The 14,551-nt window shown below is 41.4% G+C and overlaps 1 protein-coding gene and 1 non-coding gene across 4 annotated transcripts in view; both read left to right on the top strand.

The window, feature by feature from the left end:
* The window catches only part of Fam114a1 (family with sequence similarity 114 member A1), a 75,852-nt gene that overhangs the window by 9,155 nt on the left and 52,146 nt on the right, over positions 1 to 14,551 (top strand). The window lies entirely within an intron of this gene.
* On the top strand, positions 14,145 to 14,346 carry LOC115070405. Its single transcript, XR_003849568.1, has one exon. It is a non-coding gene; the product is annotated as a small nucleolar RNA SNORA73 family (small nucleolar RNA).

The raw sequence follows: 14,551 nt of genomic DNA on the forward strand, positions 1-14,551 counted from the left end.
ATGGTCTCTCCCATTCTAGGCAAATACTCTCCATGAGAAACATCCTGAGTTTCCTAATTGGCCCTTAAGGGTCCCACATGGTCCCATCTCTTAATATCTCATGGGAGTTAAAGTTCATGTAAGTTTCAGAGGGGACAAACCGTATCCAAATTCCAGTGCCCACCAGGTGCAGAACTTTATGCCAAGCTCTACAGCTGGGAATTGAGAGTTCAGGCTGTGTTATGACATCACCTCTCATCAAAAGCATGTGGTATGGTAAGAGATAAGACACGCAGAAGAAACATTTGTGGCTGTCAGATTTGTATTTTGATCATTGTGTTAAGAATGTTAACAGCCACCAATTACTGGACATATCCCCCATGCCCAGAACTTGTGGCCACAGCAGAGTTGTGTTGTTCATTCCATGCAATGGTTCAAAGCTATGAACACATAGATGAGGCAACTAAGCTCAGAGATGGTAAGCAGATTGTCTTGGGTTGCTCGATAGATAACAAGATATAATATAGCTTTGGACTTAATAATTCCAGATGATTAAGGGCCTAGAGTCTACCCAGCTTCTCTAACAACCACAGAAGTCCTGCTGTGTAGTTGCAAATCTACTGTGGAGATCTTCAACATTCGGATCATTAATTTATTATCATTTGTCCCTTCCCAGGGGACCAAAGGCAGAGCACACTCCATGCCCTTGCCCTCAGTGCCTGCACCTATCCCACTGGAGGGTAAGCTAGGCCAGTGTCTTCCTGTTGGTACCTGTATTTGGTGGCAGGCCGGGGGGCAGGTTGAGACAAGGTCTTGCTATGTTCCCTGGGCTGGCCTCAAACTCATCCTCCTGTCTCAGCCTCCTAAGTACTAGGATTATAGGTATAAGCTGCCATATTCTGGTTTTGGTACTTTGTGTTACAACAATGTGGCTAAGCTGGATTTCCTGGTGCCTTTCATCTAAGCATGTAGTGACATGTATAGCAGGAGGTATTTAGCGTGGTAGAAGATGGGCTGTTTTTCCTCCATCCTGTCCCAGTTGGATGGCCTACAATGATGGTACATAAGAAGATCAGGGTCTAGCCTCCCCCAAGGCCCAGCCCTGTGAACGCTGAAATAGACCTCTCAGATCACTTTGAAGTGATTCAGTAGCATGTACTGAGGGCAGACATGAAGCATGGAACTGAAAGGTCTGGACATTCACTTTTCAGGTTGAAATTAACTAATTTAGCCAAGAGACCTCATTTCTCTTTGTCTCAGTTTTTTTCTCTATAAAATAAAGAATTTTCACATGAGGACTTTGATGGTCGCTTCTAATGTTTTATGACTTTTATTCAAGTGGGGCTCCTCTTCCTTATGGGTTTGACTCTTATATCTGCTGTAAGGTAAGATAAGCTTCCTGAGGGAGGAAGTGTTTCTTACCACTAGAAACATCCAACTGTTTGGCATTGTAGCATGATGGTCTCATCTACGAAGTTCAAAATCAAGAACCACACAACTGAATTAGACGCATACTGTTTTAAGTTTACAGTTTTGTTGACCTGCATTTGTAGTTTTCCTGGTGCACGTCATACATGCTGGAAGCGCTAAACCAAAGCTGAGCAGCCATTCTGTGGGATTGTTATGGAGGAGACTTGAGGACCAGCTGGGCATTTGGATCAGATACGGAAAATATCCACAAAAATTTGTTTATGACTTCTGAGAGGTCACATGAAAGGCCTCTGAAGGCAACCATGGACCCCTAAAGGATTCCAAACTCCCAGATCAGAGGTTCTCAACTCTATCCAAACATTCCAGCCACTGGTAGGGCTTAAAATATACTGACACCAGAGTCCCAACTCCAAGGAGTTTGACTCATGATGGGGCTTTGACACATGTTTTTTTCAAAGAGTGCCTTAGATAGTTCTCACGTTCAGTCAGGATTGAAAACAGTTGCTCCAAGGCAAAGAATCTTCAGGGTCTTTTTTAGGATTCTTTGAGTAGGTGACCTCTTAGTACCATCCCAGCTCTAAAATTCTGTGGTGCAAAGCTGAGCACTTCATAAGCACTTGAAGAGGGCTGAAGATGTAGCACAGTGGTAGATTCCCCTGGAACTGGAGTTAAGGACGACTGTAAACCACCATGTGGGTGCTAGGAATCGAACTCAAGTCCTCAGCAATAACAGTCAATGTTCTTAACTGATGAGCCATTGCTCCAGCTCCCAACCTTAAATTTCTAATAATTATAATGGAATTGTTAATGAAGATAGCATAGTTTAAAAAAATCAGTATACTCCTACCATGTCTGCCTTCATAAATTTCTTGAACAAATTGGATGACATCAGACAAATCCTGCTTTGAAGACACCTTATGAACCTTAGATCTACATGAATAGAGCCAGCTGGCAACAGATTACCCCCACCCACCCACACACACATTGCAAGGACTTTGGAATACTGAATATTTCCTCATAATGAAGTATACCAGAGATATTAGATGGCAGTACAAACACTGGCCACAGTGTTGAGTCCAAGGCTCTGGATAGATGTCTATGGCACTGTATCAGGAGCTTAGGTAGGACAAGGCATGAGGACAATGCTTTCAACATGTTTATTCCCAGAAGGGCAGAAAGTTAAAAGGGCCTGGAGGGAAGAGGATAGCTTTACCCAGGTCAGATTTAAAGCCTTCTATGTCAGGGCAAATTTAGTCACTCTTAAAGAATTACCAGGAAAAGACATTGTCCTCTCTCCCTTAGTTTTTTCTTACCCAGAGTTACTTAAGTTAATATTAGAAGAGATTAGTTTTGTGCCTAGTCTTTGAGTATTGGCCATTTATTCTATTTGCCCTTTGTCAGATGTGTGCAAGTAACCTTTTTACCATAATGACAAGAATGAATTCTTCAGAAAGGAAGGAAGGAAGGAAGGAAGGAAGGAAGGAAGGAAGGAAGGAAGGCCTTGACTCAAAAGTTTCTTTACAAGTTGGTTACTTAGATGTTGAACACAGGTCCTGTAGGAATGTCAGAGTCTATTGGAAAATAGTCAAGCTCAAAAGCCCATTTGATCCTAGGTGCTTCTAAGTCTGATAAAAATTTCATCATCCCTTTAAAAAAAAGTTTCAGTAGAAAAATTCCTATTAAAAAAAAATTTGGTACAGTATTCTACGAGGAAGTGCATACCAACATCTTCTAAAATACCTTAGATTCTGTGATGATGCTCATAAATGTGTCTTTTTATAAGTGATCTCTATCTGATAGTTACTTTGCATCTGGGCTACACCATTATATTCACTTTTGCTTGACTGGGTGGAGGTTATACCTCATCCACAGGACCCCAAGAAGACCATCGAGGACCCAACACACCAAAATGCAAAAGCAAGGTTTATGGCTTATTCGGGCTCAAGCTCAGGCTCTCAGACCGCACCAATATAACGGATCCGTGCTGAGAGCCCCGGGTGGGAGAAGAAGGGGCACTTTATAGGTTAGAGACAAAGGGAGGAGGGGAATAACAGTGTCACTTTGTGGTTGGTCCAAGAATCCCACACTTTTAAACTGATTGGTTGTACAGGATGCGGTCGTGGAGGTTTTTTATTGGCGGGTGCTGTTCTCAGGGTTGTGGAATGCGCTGGCCATCTGTGTGGTCAGGAGTCTTTATTTTTACTCTATAGGGCAGTGTCCATGCCCGGGCTTATCTAATCTAGTTTCCTGGAAAGGGAACAGCAGGAGAGGAGTAGCAGCAGGCAGGCATTTCAAGCATTATACAGAAGCTGAAAAGAGCAACCAGTGGGGTGTCAGGAGGGGTTGAATGAAGAGGATCTTCGGGTCCTACAATACCTTGACCAATAGGGTGGTGTGACCAGAACAAGGCCAGAGAAAAGAATGTGGTCAGTAGCCCATTAGGTGAGGCCACAATCTTGCTCTATCAATACTTTTTGTGTCCATATGAATAAATATCCTACATAAACAACTTAAAGGGAGGAATTATTTACTCTAATTCAGTTTCTGAGGGTTCAGTCCATGGTAGCTTGGTCCCATGCACTTGGCCAAAATATTACAGTGCAAGAGCATGTTACAAAGTAGATACCTCACCTCTTGGCAGACAGGAAGCAAAGAGAAGGGGGGCATAAGAAGAGGCTAAGACAGATGAAGACCCCAAAGATATGCCCCTAGTTGTCACAGAGACTTGCCACAATATGAGTGTCTGAACAAAGACAGTCTAACTCTTGGCATTGTTTAAAACCTAGAGTGAGCCCTATCTGTTCTCAGAATTGTTCCTCCTGAGTTCTCTTAACAGCTCTTCTCTCAAACAAAGGACTTTCTATCTATTGAAACAGTAAATGTAGCATGACGTGGGAAATAAATGAGGAGCTTTGTCTTATCAGTGGATTTTCCCTTTCTGACCCCTACTGACCTAGAACAGCAACACAAGCACAAACAGAAATTATCAATCTAATCATACCTGTTGTTTGGAATATAAACAGGATAATTTGTTGCTTCCAATGATACCTGCTGTTTCCAGGGCTGTTTTTGAAATGTACATACACACACACATTATTCTGGGTCCAGGGACAATGGTGGGTCATGAGAGATTAAAGTTATTTGTTTAGTTTACAAAAGGAACCCAAGGCCTAGTAAGATTGTTTACATTGTAAACAAGCTGCAATAGTGTTAAATGATCTCAGAACATACTAACTTTGGCTACAAGACTAGGTATGATTCTCATTTTTTGGTTTTTGTTTTTTGACAGGGTCTCCCTAGCCTGGTCTCCCTGGTACTCACTATGTAGATCAGGCTGGCCTCCATCTCACAGAGATCTGCCTGCCCCTGTGTCTGCCTCCTGGGGGCTGGGATTAAAGGCATGTGTCACCATGCTCAACAGAATTCTCATTTGTGACCCTAGGCACTCCTAAAAAAGTCATTACCACACCCAGTGACATACTTCCTTTAACTCTTTAACTAGCCCCTCTTACCTTTCACCACCTTATATTCCTTCATATTATGAATGTCAAGGGATTCATCTAGTCATTAGGTCAGCACTTGTGATTTGATTGTCTGTAGAAACACCGTCACATAAAAACTCACAGGCATGCTTTACTTAGATGTACCCAGGTTTTCTTTATCCAACACATTGTCAGTTAAGACTATCCATCATACCACTTTGAAGGATCACACCATTTATGCTATCAAAGAAACCACCTGTCTTCTTTCTTTAAACACTTTTTAAAAATTTTATATTATTATTATTTTTATTTGTATGAGTGTATTGCCTGCATGTGTATAAGTGCACTTGTGTCATACAGCGTCTATGGAGGAGAGAAGAGGGTGTCGGATTGCCTGGAACTGGAGTTATGGACAATTGTTAGCCACCACGTGGGTGTCAGGAACTGAACCCAGGTCCTCTGCAAGAGCAACCAGTGCTTTAATCACTGAGCCATCTCTCTAACCCCCTGAACATTTTTTAAAAGATTTAAAATTTTTAAAATTGTATGTATGAATGTGTGTCTGTGTGTGGGGGTATGTGCATATGAATGCAGGTACCTACAGATGCCAGAAAAGGGACTAGATCCCCTGGAGCAGGAGTTATAGGCAGTTGTGAGCCACCCACTGTGGGTATTGGGATTTGAACATGGGTTTTTCAAGAGCAAGTGTTCTTAACTGTTGAGCCATCTGTACAGCCCTTCCTTTACTTTCTTGTCCATTTTGGTGTATAGACTCAGAAGCTATGGCACTAAGCCTTTCTTTAAGAATCCACCCAAAGCATCCATAGACGGTTCCCTTCCTTGGAGGTTAGAACACACTCTCCTAGATCGGTATCAGCTCCATGCCACCAGGAATCCAAGAGGTGTTGCTCACTGCAGGATTCCTACAGTATAATCAGGGAAGGCAGTGTCATATACAAGCATTTATAGCAAGTCCCACAGCATGGATGAAGTCATCAATGGAGCATTTAAACCAGTTTTAAGAGACTGGGGAAGTCTTTAGTCTCAGTTCAGAGAGGTTTGTCTTGTGTATTGGTTGAGAATGATACCTGCTTGCAGGGATCTTGTAAAACTTTATTATATACTAACCTATTAGCCCTTAAAAGACTCTTCCCAGATCTAGTTTCTCTGAATTCTTTTGTGTGAATATGTGTGGTATGTGTGTTATATTGCATGCATACTCATATGTAGTATATGTGTGTGAATGTGTGTAGAGGGTACACAGGCACATGTGTGCACATACATATGGAGGCTAGAAGTTGACAGTGGGTATCTTCCATTATCACTCTCCACTTTATTTTTTGAGATAGGGTCTCTCACTTAATCCAGAGCTTATTAACTGACTATACTAACTGGCCAGCAAGCTTCAGGGATCTGCCTGTCTCTGTATCCCCAGGACTAGGGTTACTGATGTGCATGATTATGCTAAAATATTACATGGGTGTCAGGGATCTGAACCCAGGTTCTCATGCTTGTCCAAGCTTCTTAAATTCTTAACAACAAGAAATGTTGCCTAGAATTAACAATGTTACCCTTGTTGTCTAACACTAGTTCATAACAGTTCATAATGCGCAATTACAGAGAAGAAGTCCAATGTTATTGTTACAAATACAAAGAAAAATTCAGGAGTATGGGCTACCGTGATAGTTCTTTCCCTAGACAAGGAAACACAGAAAGCCAGGCAAGGTCACACAAATTTATAATCCCAGCATTGGGAAGTGGAGGCAGGAGGACCAGGAATTTAATGTCATCTTTGGCTACACAGAGAGTCTGAGGCCAGACTGAGCTATGTATTGGAATCATTTGAGGTACTTATTAAAAATTGAGACTTCTGGGCTTTGCTCTGAGAGATTATGCAAACAATATTTTTTAGGGAAATGTCCTAGATGATACTCTCACGGTATCTATAGGCAAATGTTGAGAGTCACTAATATTAGGACACAGAAAGAGCTGGTGGGGAGGTGTGGAGGAGGTGCAAAGATGCTGAGTCCATGGGACAGCAAAGTGGAGATGTTTTGTAGACAGCTGTTGTGATAAGGAGAGATAGATGATTTTTAAGCTATCGGCACCTGGGTGGTCATGTAAGCTATGGAAGTCGGTGAGATTGCTAAGATGTAAAATGTAAATAAAAAAGAGAGCCAGCACACAACCCTGGAGAGCTCTTGTCTGTCTCTAAGCCAATTTGGTCATACATAGCTTTTAGATCATTTTTCTGATTGTTAGGGTTCGAGAATCGAGAATAATTCCCACAGATACCCAAAAAGATTATACAAAAAGTGTATTCAAGAATTTAATGTAAAAAAGACAACAACCAAATGGCGGCTAGCCGGGCACAGAATTCACGAGCCAAAGATGGAGTCTGGCCCCGAATAATAGCAGGCAGGAGCTTTTATTGGGGCACTCCACAGAAACCTGCGTGCGCCAAGCTTCTTTCTAAAATAATTGGATGTCCCCATACCCTGTGTATGGGGAAAGTCTTGATTGGTAGGGACTGTCTTCAGGGCATTGGAATGTGCTGACTGATATCTTTAGGGCCAGAATTTTTGTTCACACCTTATAAGGCTTTTACATGCACAATATGCCTGAGCTTGTCCGGGCTTGTCTAAAGAAGCTAGCCAAAATGGAGTCAGAGCATTTTGGCTCTTCATGATATTTTGTAGTAGCCAGAAAAGAAGTCTGAATACTGAGAAGCATCTCTTCTCTGTACAAGTCAAATCCCTAGTCACACTATATATGCCACACTAACATTTTAATTTCTTATATATTTTTATTTATTATTTTTGTTTTATGTTTATGAGTATATTGCCTGAATGCATATAAGTGCATCTGTGTCATGCAATGCTCACAGAGGTCAGAAGAGGGCATTGGAACTGGAGTTAAGGACAGTAGTTGGCCTCCATGTGGGTGCTGGGAATCGAACCCTGGTCCTCTGCAAGAGCAGCCAGTGTTCTTCACTGTTGAGCCATCTCTCCAGACCCCACACTGACATTTTTAAATGAAACATTTGACGGGAGTTAAAAGTAGTCCACGGAACTGGGAGTGGTGGCACGCACCTCTAAGCTTAGCACTCAGGAGGCATAGGCAGGCAGATCTCTTAGAGATTGAGGCCAGTCTGGCATACATAGCAAGTTCCAGGTCAGTCAGAGCTTTATGTTTGAGCCACTGTCTTAAACAAAGCAAAAAAAAACCCCACAAAAATAGCCTATGGAGGACTGGAGAGATGGCTCAGTTGTTAAGAGTGATTATTGATTGCTCTTGCAGAAGACCCAAGTTCAATTCCCAGCACCCACACTGGGCAGCTCACAACCGTCTGTAACTCCAGTACCAGTGGATTTGGCTCTGACATTCCTGCATGCATATGGGGCACATAAATGCATGAAGACACACATATACACAAAAATAATAAAAAAAATAAATAGTTTGCCAGGCGTGGTAGTGCACGCCTTTAATCCCAGCACTTGGGAGGCAGAGGTAGGTGTATCTCTGTGAGTTCAAGGCCAGCCTGTTCTACATAGTGAGTTCTAAATAAATAAATAAATATTTTTTAAAAAATGGCCCATGGAAAGTGTTTCCTACATAGGTCTGAGAGCACTCCTCTGGTCTGTCCTTTTGATGCTTTCCCTCCCACCGTGAGTGAAAGGCTCACCAAATTTCAGAGGTAGCTTCCTTCCCTGAGAAGAAGCTTGCTGTGAATAGCCAGAGTTCCTCAGAGTCCAAAGCTTAATGGAAGACAACTGACACGGGGCAGGAGACTTTCTTTAATTTTTTTTTGCATTTATTTATTCATTTGTGTACAGGGCTGGGATGTATGTGAGATTGGCGGCTACCAGCATGTCATGGCACATATGTGGAGGTCAGAGGACAACTTGCAGAAGTCAGTTCTCTCCTTCCATCATGTGGGTTCCAGGAATCGAACTCAGGTCATCTGGCTTGGTGGAAGGCACCTTTACCCACTGGGTTATCTCACTCACCCCCAAACCTTTCTTATACCTATATATGTGAAGGTGGGAAGAATCTCTTTAATGTATTTAACCATCCACAGTTCTTGAATAGCTTTCATTTCAGTTATTCAGGATGCTAGTGAAAAGTCCACTGTGTTCACCAATTTAAATCCATTCCTGCAATTCAGAATGCTTGTTAGCAAAGCATCAGGTGTTAATAAAGACACAGATAATAGAATTGCTCATTATAGCTGCCCCCTGGAGTATGGCTTTCCTAATTAGAATGCCAGCTGACCTAGACTCTGCATATTTTATTGGAATGCTGACAGCTCTGAGATTGTAGCTTAATCTAAGAAGCACTTATAACATCAAAATCTGCATGCAAAACAATTCAAAAACACCTGAAATCATAATATTGAATGCTGGCCTAAAAAAGTAAGAATTAAAAGATAGGACAGAAGCAGTTCACTATGTTTTTGATATAGTTTGAGATGGATCCCAAAGGGATCATGTTAGAAGACTGGTTCTCAGTGTAGTAATGTTGAAAAGTGGGATCTTTGGGAAGTAGGGCTGTTCTAAGAAGGGATTGAGATAGCTCTCATGAGACTCCTGAGCTCACGAGTGAGTTGTTAAAGCATGAGTCTAACCCTTGAATTATTCTCTAGATTTCTGCTTTAAGGTATAATCCCTTTGTCATGTGCCCCCTGCTATTAGGACACCATCCACCTTGAGGTTCTCGTTAGAGCAAGCCAGTGCTGGTATTTGCCCTTAAATCTCCAGAATTATGTATGGACTGAGTAGAAATCTTTTCCTCATAAAATTAGCCTGCCTCTGTTTTTGCTGTAATAATACAGATGCCACAGAATAGAGCACTTTAGATATAAAGGTGGATAAGTTTCAGATACTACTGAGAGGTCAAGAAATAAAAGACTAATATGTCCATAGCATGACAACAAGGAAACCATCATAGCTTTGATACAAATGGCTTCCTAAGGTAGTGGCAGCAGGAGGCTTGCTGCGTTGGATGGAGGACTGATGATAGGAATGGGTACAGAAGGTAGACATTTTTTTTTAAGAGGTGGATAAGAAAGATACAGAGCACAAACCAGAGAAGTTTGAAAGAAACCTTTGATCCTGCTTTGATTCCTGTTTGTTGGTGTTGTGATGGAAACATTGTATGTGATTAAATGTGGAAAGTCACCAGTAGAAAGACAAAGACAGGAGAGGGGAGATTCAGTCTCCCCAAATCCAGAGGGGGGATCAGGTGGAGGGGAGAGTAGGAACTAAGAGGAAGACACTGTTTCCATGACAACAGAAAGGAGGAAGTTATTGGCTTTAATATCTTTAGATTTATGTTTAGATGGGGTTTTGGTGTAAGCCAATATACATATTGTACATAAAGGATCTACGCAGACATTTAATTTGGTTTAAGCAATTAATATTCAGTTTATTAAGATTGCACATCTAAACAGTCGATTCTTCCTTAGATTTATCTTCATCTCACAAATCTTAATTCTGTTTACAGGCCCAGCAAAATTGAACAGTCACTTTCCAAGGAGATTTGATTAATGTTTGGTCCTTTTAACCAACTTGAATACATTCAAATATTTTAAATGACAAAAAGTGATGTATTCCATTTCCTTTTTAAGTGCCTCATTTATCTATGTATTATAAAACCTTGCTGAGTACTTAATAATTGTTATAAAGCTATTAAATTAAATTGACAGAGTGGACTTAAAGACCTAAGTGTTACTGTAGTATGCATAAATGTGGGAAGAGTTCAGCTTGAAATTATAACTCTAATAATTCAGCTATTCATTTTAAATTGGTTTTCAAAAGTTGTCACCTTGTCAAATTCCATAAATGTTAGTAGGACAGAAAAGGCCAAATGTGCACAAAAATATTAATAGCATGGATTTGGTGCTTTAAACCGTTCTAAACTTTAAGTTTTAAATCTTCCCAAAGTTGAATTATGTAGGCTCATCAAGGGATACCATTATTTGGAAATAACTGAGGCTTTTGTCTGCCCAAAATTCTGATGGAACTACAGGCACATGGAGCAGTTTACAGCCTCCCCACTATACTGAGCCCTTTTTAGAGTAGCTAAGTTACAGCTACTTTCAATTTATTTATTTATTTGTTTATTTTATGCATTTGAGTGTTTTGACTACATGTACGTAAGTGCACCTGTGTCATGCAGTGCCCCTGGAACTAGAGTTATGGACAGTTGTTAGCCACCATGTGGGTGCTGGGAATGGAACCCAGGTCCTCTACAAGAGCAGCTGGTGCTCCTAACTACTGAGCCATCTCTCCAGCCATATATATATATGGATATATATATATATATATATCCAAATGTGAAAGCTCTTTCAGTTTGCTGAACTTCTCTGAGATTTTTTATTTTCTCTTTATACATAGTTTTGAAGTTGATCACCTAAAATAAATAAATGCTTCCATTATTTTGCTGGGAATCTAACCCAGGGTCTCACACACGCTGGGCAAATGCTTTGTGACTGAGCCACATCCCCAGCATCAACAAGTAATGTGGTTGTTTTGTTGGTGGGGGTGCTAGGGGTAGAATTTAGGTTTGCTCACACAAGGCAAGTATTCTACCACTTAGCTACATCGCTGACCTAAAATTACTTTTTATTTAATGATAAATGAAATACTAGATACTTACGTGTCTTTTCTATTTAAAGAAGTTTGGACTTGATGGAATCCTGCATTCTTTAATATTTTTAGGCCCACACAATGGTTGTGGATGCTCAGATAATGTCTAAATAGGTTTTAGGTGTCTTTGATCAATCCAGGTCTGATTTTCTCTACCTTATAAGGTTATTCTTTTGAGAGTTTAAGGGGACGAGGAAGGAAGTCTAGAGTTTTCATCTGATGCTTTCTGCTTTCTCTTAGAGTTAGGGTATGAAGGCCTCTGTTAAAAGAGGTGGGAGTTATATGGGAGAGGGTGAGAAAAAACTTTAAAGTCGCATTTAATAATGTGAGATATTTTATTTTTACTTCTTTATTTTTGTGTGTGTGAGGTGCACAGAACCATATGCCATAGCACATAGGTGGAGGTCAGAAGACACCTTTGTGGAATAGGTTCTCTTTTTCTAACTTTATGTGGGTTCCAGGAATTGAACTCAGGTCATCAGGCCCTCACAGCAAGAGCCCTTACCCACTGAGCCATCTTGGCTGCCCCATGCTGCTTATTTTATAGGCTTATAAGTCTGTGACATATGGCCAGTTAGTGGAGATAATATTCATTATGAGATGTATTCATAATTCATACTTGGCATTTAATTTATATTTTTTGTTTAGTGTGCACATTTAGTTACTTGAGTATTTCCATTGATTATAAATATTCCTTGTACCTGGTCAAGAAGTCCCAGCTCAATGTCAAGGACATTATTAATAAAGTAATTGAAGTAGTCACTTATTACACAGCAAAAAGTTCTGGAGTCCTTTGACATTTCTTTCCTGTTTGCTAGCCAATTACCAGCTGTCAGGGTATATTAAATATTGTATATTTGAATTAGAAGCTGTCATCCTGAGCGTATTAACTCTTCCTAATAATAGGTAGTGATTGGCCCTAAGAAAGAATGATATTAGTCATTATCATCTTACCTCTGACTTCCTGATGTCATAAAGTTGCCACTGGGTTCCATTGCCAAATGAAGCAAATCAATGTAGACACCACAAATGAACTCAGACAGTCATGAGTAGTGGGTATTCCATTCACGTTAACAAGCCTCTCCCTGTTTCCAGACAGTAGGAAAACCGACAGCCAGCTTGCAATGCTTTCCACTTCTTAGTCTGAAAACTTGTTTTTTCTTACTATTACTGCCTAACATTTGTGATCACAATGTTATATAAATAATTTCTCTTGACCTTCAAGATATCTGTGAGGTTATTGGTTCTGATAGTTTAAAAATTTTCCCATTGTGTATGTTCATTGTACATGTTACTGTGTTACATGTGTTACTGAACTCCAACGTAGACAGGCTTAGAGAATAACAATTTATTTTTCTCCCACAACAGAAAAGATGGAGACAGGCAGTTCTTTGTGGTGCCTTCATCAGCGCCAGCACCAGGGACTCTGACTCAGGCTCTTTGCCCTTTCCCTGAAAGCAGCAAAAATGGCTGATTCAAAGTCAAGCATCATGCCCACATTTAGGAAAGCCAAAGCTTCCTTATTTACACGTCATTGTGAAAAACTGCTACACATGACCACCCTTCTCTGCAAGCATGGAAAACAGGAGGGAAAAGGGAGTTGGGGGTGACTGATGACCAGCCTCAGAGTTATAGAATCTATAAGCTGTGCAAGCATCCCTCTCTTACTTCCTTTTCTCCTACCTATAAAAACGCTCTGCTCTTTGTGTGGTTAGCGCCTGATGTAGGATTCCTCCCTTGTTTTCTACTATGTGTTCTTGGCCAGTAAGAGAAAGTTGTGGCTCCACTCACCCAGCTGGGACTCACTGAGTGCAAGCAACAGAAACTACTGCACACGGAAGTGAGAAATGGATAAATTCCAGACATTTATCCAACAAATATTCGTTAAGCATTCTTCTCAGCTCTGGGGATTGGTGGGAGGGAAAAAAAGAAGAAGAAAGAGGAGAGAGAGGAAGAGAAAAGGAGGGAGGGAAAGAAGGGGGAGAGGACACATGCATGAGAGAGAGAAAATGAGGCAGGGAGGGAGGAAGATGAGAGGGAAGAAGGAAGAGGAAGACACAGAAAGAGCGAGCAAGAGAAAGAGTGAGAGAGAGAGGAGCAAGGAGGGAGGAAGAAAGGAGAGAAACTATGAGGGAATCTCACAGAATAAAGCTAGGAACGCAGCTGGTCCTAGGGCTAGAAACCCAGAACTAGAAGCAATGGGAAATCCATGCAGCTCCTCCAGGTGTGTCTCCACTTTGTTCACTCTGTTTTCTCTTAGCCAACCCAGTGAATTGACAGGGCCTAAGTTTCATCTGTTCACAAAAACAACTCACACTAAACCACAGTCTCTAGACTGCTTCAGAAACCAGAGAAATAGAACTTAACACTGCAGTGTTACCTCTGCAGGTGAGGGATGGAGTTACAGTGTCATTTGACTGGAGCTCACGAAGCTTTCTTCAGCTGCCACCTGTCTCCAGGCTAGTTGATATCCTTCCTGGACACTTAGCCAAACCACAACCCCATCCATACTAGTGCTCCTAACCTACCCATCCCACAGGTCTTCAAGTTAACTCTGTCTTGAAAGGCACATTTACTTAGCTGCCTAAGAATTATTGTCTGCCCAACATGGATAACCCAGGCGGTCACTCTCTCTGGGCTCTGTCCTAGTGGCATAGGGTAGCATAGGTTTCTGTCCCATGATGTGCAGTCACTTTCTACCATTGGAGATGAAGCTGGACTTTGAGTCTTTACCTGTATAGTCCTAAAACTTCTCAGAGTCCTGTGGATGATGACTGGGGAGACAAACCATGCAGGAAACAGTCCTAGAAAAAAAAAAAAAAAAAAGAATTGGCATCTGAGTCAGGCTGGAGAGATGGTTCTATGGTTAAGAGCACTTGCTGCTCTTGCTGAGGACCTGAGTTCAGTTCCCATCACCTGTGTTGGGTGACTCACAACCACCTGTAGCTCTGGCTCCAGAGGATCTGATGCCCTCTTCTGGTCTCTGAAAGCAACCCTCCCCCCACCCAC

This window comes from Nannospalax galili, unplaced genomic scaffold (genome assembly GCF_000622305.1).
Source record: "Nannospalax galili isolate Female #2095 unplaced genomic scaffold, S.galili_v1.0 scaffold236, whole genome shotgun sequence".
In the NCBI taxonomy this organism is placed as follows: Eukaryota; Metazoa; Chordata; class Mammalia; order Rodentia; family Spalacidae; genus Nannospalax; species Nannospalax galili.